The sequence below is a fragment of the Canis lupus genome, chromosome 31, assembly GCF_048164855.1.
Source record: "Canis lupus baileyi chromosome 31, mCanLup2.hap1, whole genome shotgun sequence".
Lineage (NCBI taxonomy): Eukaryota > Metazoa > Chordata > Mammalia > Carnivora > Canidae > Canis > Canis lupus.
The window spans coordinates 32023370-32039071 of record NC_132868.1 but is presented as its reverse complement, the minus strand read 5'-3'; positions in this window follow the sequence as shown (position 1 = coordinate 32039071).

Genomic DNA, 15702 nt, shown 5'->3' with positions numbered 1-15702 from the left:
TTAAATATAGATGGTAATTTTACTCTTGAATGAGGAATAAATTTTCTTTAGCGAAAATAAATTTATATAAGAATGGAATTTTGTATTCAAGGAGATACATTTTTGCTTCCATGGAGTTTTCTACCCCTTTGGCTAGGCTACTTATTTTAGCTGTACATTAGGATTACTTACGTTAGCTTTAATTTGTAATACCAGCTATGTTTTCACAAAGTACCATGGGTATTAATATAGGTTCTATGATTAGGATTTGTTTCATGTTGTTGCTGCAGTAAAAAATCATTTTTGAGGAAAAGATGCTAATTCATCTCACAGTGATGGTCAATTTGACTGAAGCAGACCCAGACCTGGCAGGTGTTTGCTATTATTCATTGCTACTTCACTACAAATTATAATAATAGTATTTGAAAATAATAAAATGTATTGTAATGTCCCTTGAGCTACAAGATGGCAAATGGAAAATAGTTGAAAGTGAAATATTAGTTTGACACAGTAATAGTTTTAACATTATTTATCATATATAGTATTTTTATGTGGATGATTTTATGTTTTTATTTCAAAAGCTACATTATTTCTTCCAATTGCAAAATACTCAATATATATATATGGATGATGACCACCATATTTTAAATAAAAGTTCAGAGAGAGATCACAAGGAAAGTTTAATGACTGAGCTTAAAAATTTGTGTTTTTTTCCTCAACTAGGAATGTTAGTTTTAAACTCTCAATATCAAAGAATAATATCTGTGTCTAGCACTACAAAAGTTGATAATGTGATTGCAGAAGATGAAGACTTTTCTATAACTATTGCAATATATTATTTTGACTCATTTAGTGTAAATCCATTGTTCACATCCTATCCTTTTGCAATTATGTTGTCTGAGCCCATTAATGTTGTAAAATGGCTATGACAAAGGAAACATTAGTGAAATGCTTTACAAAATGTGAGACATATGACTATAACAATTCAAGATAATATGAGAGGAAATGATAAAATAATACTTCATCTTAAATTAAGTGAGTTGGGCTAGTTTAATTTGAACTTAGACATGTATAACTTACACCTAGCTCAAAATCCTCAACTGAAAATTCAGGTGAGCAGATTAGAAATAACTATCAATATTTTCACCATATAAGTGTCCAGTTTAATATCAGTGAGCCTTTTAAAAGTAACAGGAGCAATAACACATGTATAATTGGGCAATCCTGTATATGTGTGTGTATAACTAGTATATATGTATATACACTCTATATACATGTATATAGTTTATATATGCTGAATTATATTTACATGTAAATTATGCACTTTTTCTCACATGTATAACATTTTCAGCGTTATGCATTTGTTTTCCTTGCTTCTATCTAGCTAATGTCCAAGTGAAGATAGATGAAATGAGTCTTCACTTTGGAAATATTCACATGTAAAAAGTAACACTGTAATTAATATTTCTGAATTTAGAAGTTCTTTTATCTTTCAGTTTGTTTCGTTTTATTATTTAAGTCATAGGGGACAAATCCGAAATTGTGATTTAAGTCCTCAACGTAAAAAAAAAGAACTACTATCTCATAAATATAAAACATAAGTCAAATGAAAAGTGCTCCTTTTTCATTTTTCTATTTATAGAATAAATTTTATAGGTGAAAATAATTTAGTAGCTTTATTAATTTGACAAAACCTTTGTAATTTATCCAGGTATGTAGAAAAAGTGAAATCTTAAAAGTAAATGTAAAAGAAGTAAAGGTCATATTTAAGACATTCATCATCCTATTTACTTCTTTTAAATACCATCTTTTTAAAAAAAATGTATAAGAGCAGTAATAATAATAAAAATAGATAATTTTTTTATACTTTTATGAAATATAAATTGAAGATGATTTCTCATATCAGGAAAGCAGGTGTACACCTGGGGTCACTGGTTGTGAAGAGGGAAGAGTTTGAGAAGAATCTTTAATTCGGATAATATTTACTCCTGAATATAATATATATATTTTTGAAAATATTTATCATTTCTTCTCTATTGCACTGATATAGATGATTTTTCATATAATTTTAAAATTGTAATAGAAAAAATACTTTGATGAGCATTAAAGATACATACCAAGGAGGCATTATGATAAATTTATGATTGACCTAACCTCTACAATATCTTTAAACATTAAAATACAGATGAACATTTGTAAAAAGGAGGCTTTCCTCATTATCACCCAGGGACAAAAAGGCCCAGCATGCCTAATTAATTGTTTCTTTAGTATATTCAGTCGATCCACTTGTTTCTTAGTACACTGAATCGGTAGTTTGCAATGTATTAAATTGTATCAAATTCAAACAATTTCCATGAAAAAATATGATCACCAGTAAAAACAAACCTGAATAATTTATTTTTATTCCGTTTTAATGATTAGCAGGTTGTTCTCTTGATGACGACAGGTACCACATCACCAATGTTGTATTATATGTGAATACTGGGCTTTTGTGCTATTGACACATTTTACTACTTTTAGGCTTATAGTTTATATATGGATGACGCAAGACCATATAATGGTTTTTGGTAGCATTTAAAACAAGAACATAACTTTCCTAACTCGGAGGAGACAAAGTTAGCCCTGAAAAAAGATGCTGAAACAAGGTTGTCATCTGATTGTGTGGAGGGGACAGAGAGAAGTTCTCTTCTTCCTAGCCCTATTTCTTTCAGTATTCCTGACAGTTCTGCTTCTACTTCTGTTTTTGACTCAGTACCAAGATATTCTTGTGACTAAGGGCACATTTATTGAGCTCAAATTAGGTGCCAAAGCAAGATCAGGGATGGATGAGAGTCCTTGCACCCAATGACAAAATGTCCAATTCACTTATCTTTGTACCTAGGGTGAGAAAATAATTCAACATATCTCTCTTCATTGTGAAGTCATTTATAAGTCTGGTGAAAAAGTCAGAACCTGTAACAGTAAAAGTAGAACCACTTCTAGAAATCAAGAGAGAATCAGCAAATGCTTTAAAAATACAGAACCTATTTTTAAAATCTCAAAACCTTGATTTTTTCCTTCTTTTAAATGTCTTATATTTTGCCATGGCTTCCAAAATACTAGTTTAACTAAAATTAAGATATAAATATAAAATATTTGTATTAAGACCACCTCCTGTTACTGGAACCCAAGTATTTTCAGTAGTTTTCCCTCATTTACAGTATAACTTTCTGGCTATTTAGCTATTGTTGCTTGGCATTCTAAGGCTTATTTTCCTTCCCCCACAGAATTCTGGTAAAATGATTTATCTTAAAATGTCTTTTTTTTTTTGTTATTGTTCTGTGGTAATTAACTTTATAACAAAAACAAGTCTGTCAATATGTAAACTATTAACCATATACTGTAACTGGAAAAAAAAAAAGAAACCCTTAAAATCTATCTAAATTTGACATTTTATATGTAATTAAATTGAATTGGGATTTTTTTTTCCCTACTTGTGCTCTTCTTCACCTGATTTGGATTCAAAAGTGAAATCTGTTCCTCTTTCTAATGAACAATTCATCAGAAGCTTTACTTTTATAGCTGGCAATAGATGGAAGGTGGATACAGAAGATGTTAACAGGTGTAAGTAATCTGGAATAATTAGACCCATGAGTCACTCACTTTGCCTTCAGAAAACCTTCCTAAACAAGAAGGACAATGTAAGAGAAAGGGAGAAAATGAAAATGTTCTCCCTTTCTGAAGATCCTCTGATAAAGGCTTGTCAACATGATTCTGAGCCACTTCAGCTGACATCTGTTAACATTACCATTGAACATGGAATCAAACCTTAACATCAAAGTACATAAACCAGCCATAATTAAAAGTAATTCTAATGCAAAAGAAATCACAAGGATAAACTGAGGTGGCAATGCGTATTAAAACATTTAGCTTAATTCATGGTATAGTTATGTAAAGTGAATTATTAAGTCTTTTTTTAAATTTTTTTAATCAGTAATTTTTCCTGTATAAATAAAAAGTCTTCACTATGCCCCAGTTTTTTTTTGGGCCTCATTAACATAATTTTCTCCTGAATCCCATACCAGAATTCATTTAAAGAATACAACCCAACTATTAATATTTAAGAAATCTTACTTATTTCTTAAAAGTTGACTGTAATTTACCATGTAATATATTCCAGAACTATAACTATTCCAGAGCCAAGGATATAGTTTAAAACATTTCATATTAGGGGTAATATTTTTCTCCTCTATTTGTGTTTATGCCTGAAGTTTAGTAGTATAAATGATTTGGATCATATATCTTTCTTTATAAATGGGGATAACTGATAGCTGAACATTGCTTAAGTTAGTTCTGGAGATATATAGGGTATATGTAGGATATATATACACACAGACACATATATGAATACATATATGGATTTATTTACTAACACCTTTCTCAAATAAGGTGACACCTTTATCAAATTAGTGACAGCTTGCATAATCATTAGTGCACAGACTAAATTTTAAAGATTATTTATTTGATTCAGAGAGCGAGCATGTGTGCACAAGTGGGAGTTCGGGGCGGGGGGGGGGGGCAGAGCAGAGGGAGAGGGAGGGAGAGAATCTCCAGCAGAGTCCCTGCTGAATGTGAGCCCAAGGAGAGCCTCAATTCTGCTACCCTGAGATCACAACCTAAGCCGAAATCAAGAGTCAGACACTCAACTGAATGCACCAGGCTCGAATTTGACAATAAATCACTTCTCATCTCAGGTTAATGGCTATCCAGTTCCGAGATATTATATTCACTAATCCCACCCCATTTCAAAAAACTAAGTAGTTCATAATAGTTCATAAAACTATTCTATAAATCATTGTGTCTTAAAGAAGGAAGGGCAGAGATGCTGACTCTGGGGAACTTTTCTGAAAAACTATTCTCTGCCTCTCCTAACTGCAACAAGCACAGCTCTTACTTCCACTGCAAGGGGCATCACAGAATAATGGAAAGAAATGTTGCAAACAGAAAATGAAGAGAAAAAAAAAAAAAAGAAAATGAAGAGAGAAAGAAGACAATGTGTAGTCTGTTAGCAAAAGCTCCTGATGTAATTCTGATATACCCACTCAACAACCATCACTTTGGGAACTACTGTTCTCAGAAAATATCTCTATTTACACTCAAGTCAATACTTTATCTTATAGTATATGCAGTTTATACCTCCTATGTTTGTATAAATTACTGTGGTTATTCTTTTATTTGCTGAAAATATACATCTCTCATAGTATCAAAATTAACTTTCAAATTTCCTTCATCTAGTAGGCCTTTTTTGACACATACTTATTAACTAAATTTTGAATATTCTCTCCAATACTTATGCACATTGTTTACTCTATGCTGATTTGAGTATGTTGGAATATTTTACCCTGTGTCCTTCAGTCACTTTGCCTGTCTGTGCCAAGAATGTGGCTTTTCAATTATATTGTAAGCACTTGAGAACACAGACTGCCTTCAAGGTCTTTTGTAGTCCAGTGTCTAGGACCAAATTTTTGCACAGCTATAGAAAATATATTCTGATCAAACTTCTGTGTTTCATGGATCCTATCTTGTTTCAAGAATAGCCACATTACTACTACTTTTTCCCCACTGTTTCTTTTTTTTTTTTTAATTTTTATTTATTTATGATAGTCACACAGAGAGAGAGAGAGAGAGAGAGAGAGAGGCAGAGACATAGGCAGAGGGAGAAGCAGGCTCCATGCACCGGGAGCCCGACGTGGGACTCGATCCTGGGTCTCCAGGATCACGCCCCGGGCCAAAGGCAGGCGCCAAACCGCTGCGCCACCCAGGGATCCCTTCCCCACTGTTTCTAACACAGTCTTAGTAATACTAGATAGTAGGTAAATCTTTGTTGACTGAATGGACAGTTTTAAAATAAGTATGGCCTATGAGTTCTTGCAAAAGTTATGAGAAATGCTAAAAAGAGATAAGGGAGTTTGGAGTGCAAGAGGTAGCAAGAAATGTGACAGTATGAGAAAGGTAATAACTTCTTTTACTTTCCTTGGATTTATTTATTGATAATATACACATTGACCATAAGAAAATAAGACTGAGGAAAATGTGTAGTATGACTATGTCTCTGAGGAAAAAATAATAGAAAGAAAACAAAGAAGGAAGGAAACAGAAAAGGAAGAAGTATAAAACTTTGTTTCATCTTCCTCATTAGTGGCCAAAGCAGAAAAAGGAGCATGCCTAGTAGTATGTGCCGATGCAGTATTGATGAAGCCTATGTTCACAAATGAGAGCAATAACTCAGCAGACTTGGTTAATTGTCTCTATGTTATAATTGCTTACCTGAGTGAGAGTTCTAGCACTTTAATGACAATTCAACTTGAATGTTAATCCAGCCAAGAGTATTAAATAAAACAGGGCATACATACAAGTATTACATGTACCACCTTCCTTTAGAGAGAGAAGCAATTTAAAATATTTTTTATCTCTTCTATGCCAGCCAATGTACAAGACTTCACACTTCAAGTGACAGGATATGACTAACTCTAATCCTATATTTCAGACTCTGATCTTGTTGTGGGCAAATGTGAAGTAAAATTAGATGATGAATAAAGAGTTGCATGGATGAACATAAGAATGAATATACAAAATATATTTCTATCTTGAAAGATCAAAATTTTAATGCATAGCTAACCACATTATCACTTGCGTGATGTGAGATTTTTTTTGGTGAGATTTTAACAAGAGAAAAAAAATCATCTGTGTTCTTATTAAAGGTTGAATTTTCGAATGCTACTATAATAATATTCTCCTCTATCTTACTGAAGGATACAATAAAGTCACCAATGAGAGTTTATTTGATGGTAAATTTCACCCAATAAGAAACATTTAAGGCAAATACAGACATACATTTTTAATAAACTGTAAGCATCTGTTTAATTTATTTTCATTAAAGCTATGTATATTGATATGAAAATTCAGTCCTTTTTAGGTATTTGAAACCTTGCCACTGTGGTGCTACATCTTAGCTCTCTTGGATGTTTAACTTTGTGTTAAAATTGTTATATTGTTGTTGACATTTTATGTTGTCCTTGAAATATACTTGTGTTTGAACTCTAATTCCATTAGAGAAAGAAATGATCCCAAACTGTATATTTATATCTTTTAATGCATTTAAGCTATAATTCAAATATTTTAGAAGTTGTTGTGCAAAAGTTTTCAGAATTTCAAACTGCTGTCAAAGCAAATAAACGGCATGGAGTCCGGTATGTCTTAAAGGATTTAACATAAGAATTTCTTGCTAGTCAGTAGAATCAGGGATGTAGAGATAATAAATTCTTTAAACATAAAATAGACTTACACAAAATTAAGATACAAAACTATTAATTTTAGGGCTATTTAATATTTTGGGATTTTAAAGTAAAACATTCAGATAGATAGATGATAGATAGATAGATAGATAGATAGATAGATAGATAGATAGATAGATAATAGATAGATGTACCAATATCCCACATACTTGTATTACTATTTCCATTAGTGAAACTGCTATAATAATATTTAAAAAGTTAATATACAATTTGCAAAAGCTATTATTATGAGAGATGAGTTGAGCTTCATATCCTGACCTATTGTAAAAGTTAGTAAACATTTATACTTGAATTTTTCCGAATAACCGACTGCGTGGAAACATGATGTTGGACTGAGGGCAGATATCATAATATTAATAATTCCCAGGAAAAGCCTTTCCATGCCTTAAACATGCTCACAAGCTGTAAGTTTTATTAAAGCTTTATAAAGTGCTGATATCTAAGAAACATAAAAAAAAACTTTGCACTGCTATTAAAATGTAGTTTTTTGAGTGTTTATAGTTCTCAAATTGTGATAGGATCAGATTTGTTTTAAATAGTTGAGGCTCTCCCATCATTGTGGTATGTAGATTCCTGCTCTGAGTCAATATTACTTTATTGTGGATTATATTCTCCTCTTAAAAGACTTAAGTGTCAAAAACAAATGAAAAACATAAAAATCTAAACCCAACGACTACAAATCTTTGTTAAATGAGTAGTACTCTAGGGACTTAGAGTTCCTCTGCATCCTGCTGTTAACCCTTGAAGTAATGACTGGGTAAGAAAAGAGTACTGTAACTTGTAATCTCATTCTGTCCAAGTTTGTCCACTAAAGCTAATATGGTTTAATAGACAGCTAAGTCAAAAGAGATAAACAGGGATAACAGGTCTCACTGCTGAATGTCTTCCCCCCCTATGAAAACAGGACTGAGATATTGGAGCTTCTTTTGGGTACTAATACTAAGATGAGTAGGCTATGATAACAGAGCTTGAAAATCGTTGAAGGTTTTAAATAGCTTCCCTTCTCCACTACACTCTACGATATAGAATGAAGCTAACCTTTAGAAGGATATCTTCACGATCTAGCTATTACATTATAAGAAAGGGAAGAAGGAAGCTCCATATTCAGAACGTGGAACCTCTGCCAGTGACCGTTTTGCCAGTGTATCCTTTGAACATCCATCCCTGAAAGCCATCATGGTGAAGGCAACTGTGACTACTGTAAAAACCTCCAAGGAAGATCTTCTCTCATATCTTAAGAAAATCTTAGACCCTGCATTATCTCGAATCTTTTAAAATGGACTGTAGCTGAAAAGCATAAAGGATTTATTCTCACTCTTCTGGCCTATCAGTTTAGTTGGTATTGGCAGAGATTTCTTAGGATTTTGAATCAGACCAAATTTAAACCATCAGTGGGATATGTGCAAAGCTGGAAGACATCAATTTCTTTTTGTTAAGCGCTGAATTCATCACATAGAAAACTCAGTAATATAATGCTTAAGAGAAACTGAATCCCATCAGATCTGGGTGAGAATCTTTGTTCAGCCATTAATACCTACATAATCTTAGGCAGGTTGTTCCAATCTTTCTAAGATGCTTAGACTCTTTTAATGGTCACATTTATATTATTAAAAGATCGCTCCAGCAGCTGAGAAGAATGGGCTGAAGGGGACTAGGATGGCAGCCAAGAAAACACTGTTTTTTAGAAAAATTTGTTTGTGACAATTTTAGGTGTACAGAGGAGTTGCACAGATAAATAATAAAAAGAATTTCTATGCATCCTTCAATCAGGCTCCCTTCATGCTAACATCTCACATAGCGATGGTGTATGTCAAAACTAAGAAACTGACATAGGTATATTTTTAAACTACAGACTTTATTAAGATTTTAGCAGTTTTTTTCATGAGTGTCCCTTTTCTGTTCCAGGATGTAACCCAGAATATCACACTGCATTTTAATAGTGCCACTTCTATTATTCTATTATTTTGTTTTTATTTTTAATTTTTTTTTCCAAATTCCAACCTAAAGATACTGATGACCTGACCTAGCTAGTAGTGTTGAAGATAGAGGGGAGCAGATGTGAAACATATGCTGAAGCCAGGAACAATGGGCAAGAGATTATGGAATGGGTGTGAGTCATGAAAAAAAGGAAAGAATCAAGAATGATTTGTGGGTTTTGGCTTCAAGAAATGAGCGGATGGTGGGGACTTTATTGAAACAGGGTAACTAGAAGGTGGGATGGGAATATGTTTAGAAGGAAAATCATGTTTCATTTCAGACTTGTTAAGATATAAGTATTAGCAATAATGTATGTAAAATATTTAGATCAAAGGCTGCCACATAGTAAGTATTCAACAACTAACTGATGATGTCAGAAGTCCTATAAGCAACATGATTTCCTAAGTTCAGTCCATTCCTGACTGTAGTTCTCTTCAGGGTAGTAAGAACAGATATCACAGTGAGACTGATGAATTTAGCAAAAGGAGTCACTTTTGTTTTAACAAATATTTAGTAGATGCCTATGCTGGAAAAAGTCCAGGATGTTGTAAAAGTTCAATTATGATGTGCCTTACCTCTATCCATCTTAAAACACTCTTTCAAGTCAAAGAGAGAGAAACTAACACGCTAAAAGTAAGAGATTTACCTTACCTTCCTATGCAGGATGGTAAAATAGTTTAGATCCTACCATTAGTTTTATCTAGAGCAGAAGTTAATTCTAGTTGAGCCAAAAAAGTGAAGCATCTGCAGGGTGAGAAAGGACAGCAGTCTCACCTTGGTGCTGTGTAATACTTCCTTTGTGCTGTACATAGCCAGATGACCCAGACTTTGTCAGTTACCTGATTTTACAAGAGTCAACATGTGTCTAGCCTCATGTCAATGATAAGCCCCTCTGATCCTTAAGCCACTCTGATGAATTTCATACTTCGTATTTAATCTTGTGGTGGGTTCCTTCTACAGGTGCCTCGAACATTAGTGAGGGACAAAAGGGCAGACTGAATGTGCTGATGGATGTGAAAACAGGAAATGAGCTGTATATATACTAAAAATTTGGAGCTATTCTACTATTCATTAGATGGGAAGTGGGTGTGTCTAAGTTAGTAGAAGGAACTCCAAAAAATGATCAGATTTCTTCATATCTGTTAACAATCTTTCGTATCTCTCTTTACATTTTTCCAGAGCTTGCATTAGTGGGCATTATACACGTTACCTAGTCTTACTGTACTGTGTTGACATAGGTCCTGAGACTCAGATTCTTCGGTGTGAGCCATACAGAAAATACTGACGCTGGCTGACTTCATTTATTTGTTTATGGTTTTATATTTATGCTCTTCTATGGGGCCCTGTGTATATCTTTTGTTTATTATATATGTTTATATTTTATTCTCTGGATGCATGTGCCTTCTAAGCAGTAGAAAACAGTAAGTGAGCTTTAAAGCATTCACAAACGAGAGAATGTTATTAAGAAAATTAATGTTTTCACTCAGAACTAGCATGGTAGAGTCCAGGCCATGGTTACCATTAGTGGATTTTGTCCTTTAACTGCAGCCCTTGGGGACAGATACACACCCATGAAGACTGATCTCACATAGGTATATGAAGGATGAGAATGTGGATGTTCAGAAATCTTCCCGCTTCCTCCTTACCACAGGGTTATCAATATTTCTGGTATTATTTGAAGTAACTGTATCAATTCTCTGCTTGCTTTTCCTATGCAGACACAGCCACCACAGTGCTGAGTGGAGAATCTGTTTTCATAACTCAAATATTGTTAGAATAGAAATAGGAGAAGAGCTTTCAATAATGTATGTACCATTTAAAAATATCTTTGGATGTTCTCTGTATAAGCTTCTACAGGCTTCTTCTTTAAAGTAAAAGATATAATTTTTAAGGCTTATTTTTGAATGGCTCTAACATCGCTGTCTGTAATACTACTGCTTGATTTCTCCCAGTTATACTAGTCCTGTTCCTGTACCAGTAATCTCCCCACACCTGATTTTTTATCTTTTGTTTTGAGTGAAAAATCTAATTCTATCACTGTAAATTTTAAACCTGCCATAATACAGGCAATAAAGGGGCAGCAATTTCATGAATAAGACGATGTAACATGATGCCTCTTAAATGATGTTTAAAATGTGACTTTTAGGTGTGTTCTAGGAATGATGCAAAAGTTCCCTAACAAAAAGCTGGTGAAGTACTGACAAGAATTTTTGGTACTGCATTTCGCATAGAGTTATTGAACATCCACTGCTTGAAGCCAAGCCACTGTGAATACAAAACTATATGAACTCAAGGAAATAAGAAACTAGTTTTGGGAGATGTGACTTACACATGCAAGGTTATTTTAAGGTATTAAAAACTATTGGTATAGACAGAACACACAATAACAATTAGGTTAAATTACTGTTTGATAGATAGTCACATGTGGTATCCAATCTGATGTCCTTGACACCTACGTCAGCCCAAAGCAAGAACGTCTTGGAATGCTGAAGAGTACAGCTTTAGCTCCCTGTTCACAGTTCATTTCAGTTTTAGTCTGTATTAGCTTAAATCAACTATTAAGTTTGTAGAACAGCAAAGTCTGGAAATTATTTGAAGGAAAGGATTAACCACAATTCTACACTTAAAAGTCCTTAGCTGCTGAATCACTTAATGGCATAGTTCTAATTATTCAAACTATTGCAATTTTTAAAAAAGCATTCTTGATTTAGAAAAACGCTGACTTGTTCAAACAACTGCATCTGAAATCATTACACACTTCTTTTGCAAGAAAAAAAAAAGGAATCTCATTTCATCATGGTTTAAAATATTCATTTAGCATATTTTGTGAAGATAAACTCCAGCTCCTTGAATTCGGTTGTACGGCCATCTTCATCTCTATACTGATTAATAATTACTATTTTTATGTAGCTTTTTACGAGTAGTAGGAAAGGACCTACTTAAATTGCTATGCAAGATTGGCTGAAATCACAGTGGTTGTACAGTTGGGGATCAGGTTTTTCCACAGTCTTCCAAGTTGGTATCACAGCTCTCACAACTCTGCACATATTCTACTAATTTCAATAAAAGAATATTGATCTCTGCAGTAAATCTATAAGAGTCAGCAATATTCTGCTCTCAAGAACCTAGAAAGAGGTCCTTAAAGTGAAAGTCATAAGCACAATACTAGCAGTTCATAATTGAAAATATTAGCTATCCGCAGAATAACCCAGGTAGTTATTTCTGTTGAGGAGTTTCTTAGATAATCAGATTTGTTCAGAATAATTTAAATATAGTCTCAGGAATCCATGACAGGAAGCAGACAACCTACTGTTTTTGTATCTCAAATATTTCTGGAATTGTTTCTCTCCATCTCCAAGAAACTGTTAAGCCATCACAAAGTATTCCTGAACTACAGCAATAGCTATTTATTCACTCTTGATCCTAAACTATTAAACACCTTTATGACACAGCAAAATTAACAATTTTAAAAGCATTTATAATCAGTTTCTTCCCTGCTTAAAAACCCTTCAAAAATTCTCTCAGTCCAAAATCTGTAACCTATTCAGGAGTACCCTGCATGATCTCTACCTCCCAGATTCTCACCTCTGCATCCTCATCATTCATACCAACTATGTCCCTTACTCACTAAGCTCCAGCTACATCTACTTCCTATTAATTACTTAAAATATACAAATTATTTTCCACCTGAGGACCTTGTCCCTGCTGCCTCTTCTACTTGGTTGGGTCCATCCAATTAACCTTTTAAGCCCTCACTTAAAAAATTGCTTCCACAGGGAAGCCTTCTCTAACTTCCCACAGAAAACCAGGTCTTCTGTTTTGCAGTCTCTTAACACCAACTTAGTTTTTCTTCAGAATAATGAAGACAGTTGTAATTAGGTATTTGTGTGATTAGCTCTTTAATAACTGACTCTATCACTAAATTAGAAGTTCACTGAGGACAGAAACCATGTCTGCTCTGTTAATGTGGTAGTTTTTACTGATTTACTCAGTGCTTAGCATATGGTCTGAGTTCAATAAATATTTTTAATGAATTAATCAATGAATAAATAACTAAAACTTAATCAACTTGGAGGAAAAAACCATTAAAACCAAGAACTGACTAAAAAAAGTCAGTGAGCAGGAAATTATCACAACTTCTCCAACACTGTCTCAGGGAGGTAGGTGTCTCATGAGAGAATACCAAGGTTAAATGTCCTGCTGTCAATCAAAATAAATTATCCATTAAGATTATTCAGCTCTACCCTCAATTCTATGCTCACAAAATAATATTCTTTTCAATTTTTTCTTTCCTTGTTATTTTTTTCAGAAAGAAAAGCTACTGGAAACAGATGTAACTATCCTGATCTCTGTAATGCAGCTTTCACTTTAAATAACAACATTCTAGCTTATACATCAATCCCTTGTTATTTTAGTTAACCTACTCAAGACTATAGTGTATCTGAAATCAAAGGCATAAGCACAATCTAGTATAGGTAGCAATCTAGATCCTAGTAAATTTTTTTTTAAACGCCTAGAAGAGATTTCAAGTACAGAGAATAGAAACTGATGTCAAATGCAAGCTAGGAATTCAATAGCCAAAGAAATGGAAACAAGAGGAGACTGAGTAAAACTGGATGGTCTGAAAAAATTGCCTGCCACTAGCACTGTTGTTCATAGTCTTAGGTACCAGAAGTAGTACATTGTGGCTGCTGGTTAGCTGCATTTAAAGCACAATGTGCACCAAAGATACTAAGGGCTGAACACAAATACAGCATCATAGTAAATAATGCCTGTTAGAAACTGGCCAAGGGGGCAGCCCTGGTGGCCCAGCGGTTTAGCGCGGCCTTCAGCCTGGGGTGTGATCCTGGAGTCCCGGGATCGAGTCCTATGTCAGGCTCCCTGCATGGAGTCTGCTTCTCCCTCTGCCTCTCTCTCTCTCTCTCTCTCTCTGTCATGAATAAATAAAATCTTTAAAAAAAAAAACAAACTGGCCAAGGGAGGCAAAAGAATGTGGAGTTATAGAGTGAGGATGAGACATGCTTTCATGAGTTAGAATGCCTGGTATTGAATCCCAGCACTCCCCCTAATAGCTATGTGGTCTTGGGCAAATTATTTCATATTTTTAAAGCATTAATTTCTCTTTATTGAAAAATGGAAATTATAATAACTATCAATTCATGGAAATTAGATGGGAATTTATGTATACACTGGTGCTTAGCACAGTTTGTGGCACAAAATAATGCTCTGTAACTATAATAACAATGCTCTAAATATAATAAATTGCTATGTTCAAATCAATATACTAAGCATTTATAGCAGGAGGTACGGCAGGGGTGAAGAAAGAAAAATTTGAAGATAAATGAGGTTGAATTCCTTTCATAGAGGTGTTTATGGTTTAATAAGGAAGATTTTGTGATTGAAAAAAATCAAGAGTCTATCCTGTCACTGTTTGCATAGGACACATTCTTTTGGAAGATAGGCTTAGTTATACAAGAAGGAAGAAAGATGAAGTACAGAGGTTAACTTGTTAGAACATGGTAATTTATTTAACCTTTTAAAAATTTATTTTGGTAAATGGAATTAACACTTAGGAGAAGACAATTAGCAAAGTGGCTTAGGGACATGAAAAATAAAATTCCTGTTTAAGCACAAATATTATTTCATATTAAAATGAAGTTCTTCATGCAAAAGCTCATATCAGATAAGTTATTTGTGGCTTTGGACTTATTATTGTGTATAACTCTAACTCTATAAAAACAACTGAATGATGCTCACTTCCTTTGAAAGATTCTGAGCAATACTTATGGAACGCTTATATAATGGAAAAATTTAAGATTTCAAAAATAAAAAACTGCATCAGAAGAAAAAGAAGGAACATATAATGGAGATGAAAGAATGGTCCAGTACACAGTACTGTACATGTGTTCAGTACACAGAAAGTAATTCAGCACACAGTACTCTTAACACATACATTCTAGGCAAGTGGGTGGTCATAAACAGGAGCTACTGAAATAGTAAATTGTAAAACCAAGGCTATCAGGTCAACATTTAACCAGCAAAGCACAAAATAGTTATTTGGTAACAGGAAGCCATCTTGAGCAACTTAAATCATACTGGAATAGCAAGTGTTACCAGTAATGCATAAGAATGAATTTTAAGTCAGCACTGTAGGAAGCTGTTACACAACCTAAGACAAACATTGGTTTTGAGTTTTTGGTTAAAACTATACTGATGAATCAATTAGAATGGAATTGAAGAGAAGGAACTAGTATAGAAGAGTGTGCCAGGAGATCTGGCAGGTGTGTGTGTGTGTGTGTGTGTGTGTAAATATATGTGGCAGAAAATAAAAGGCTAAGCAATCAACTAAGAATAAACCAATGATAGTAAATATAAAAAATGATGTAAGAACTTCAGTTGATCACATAAAGTT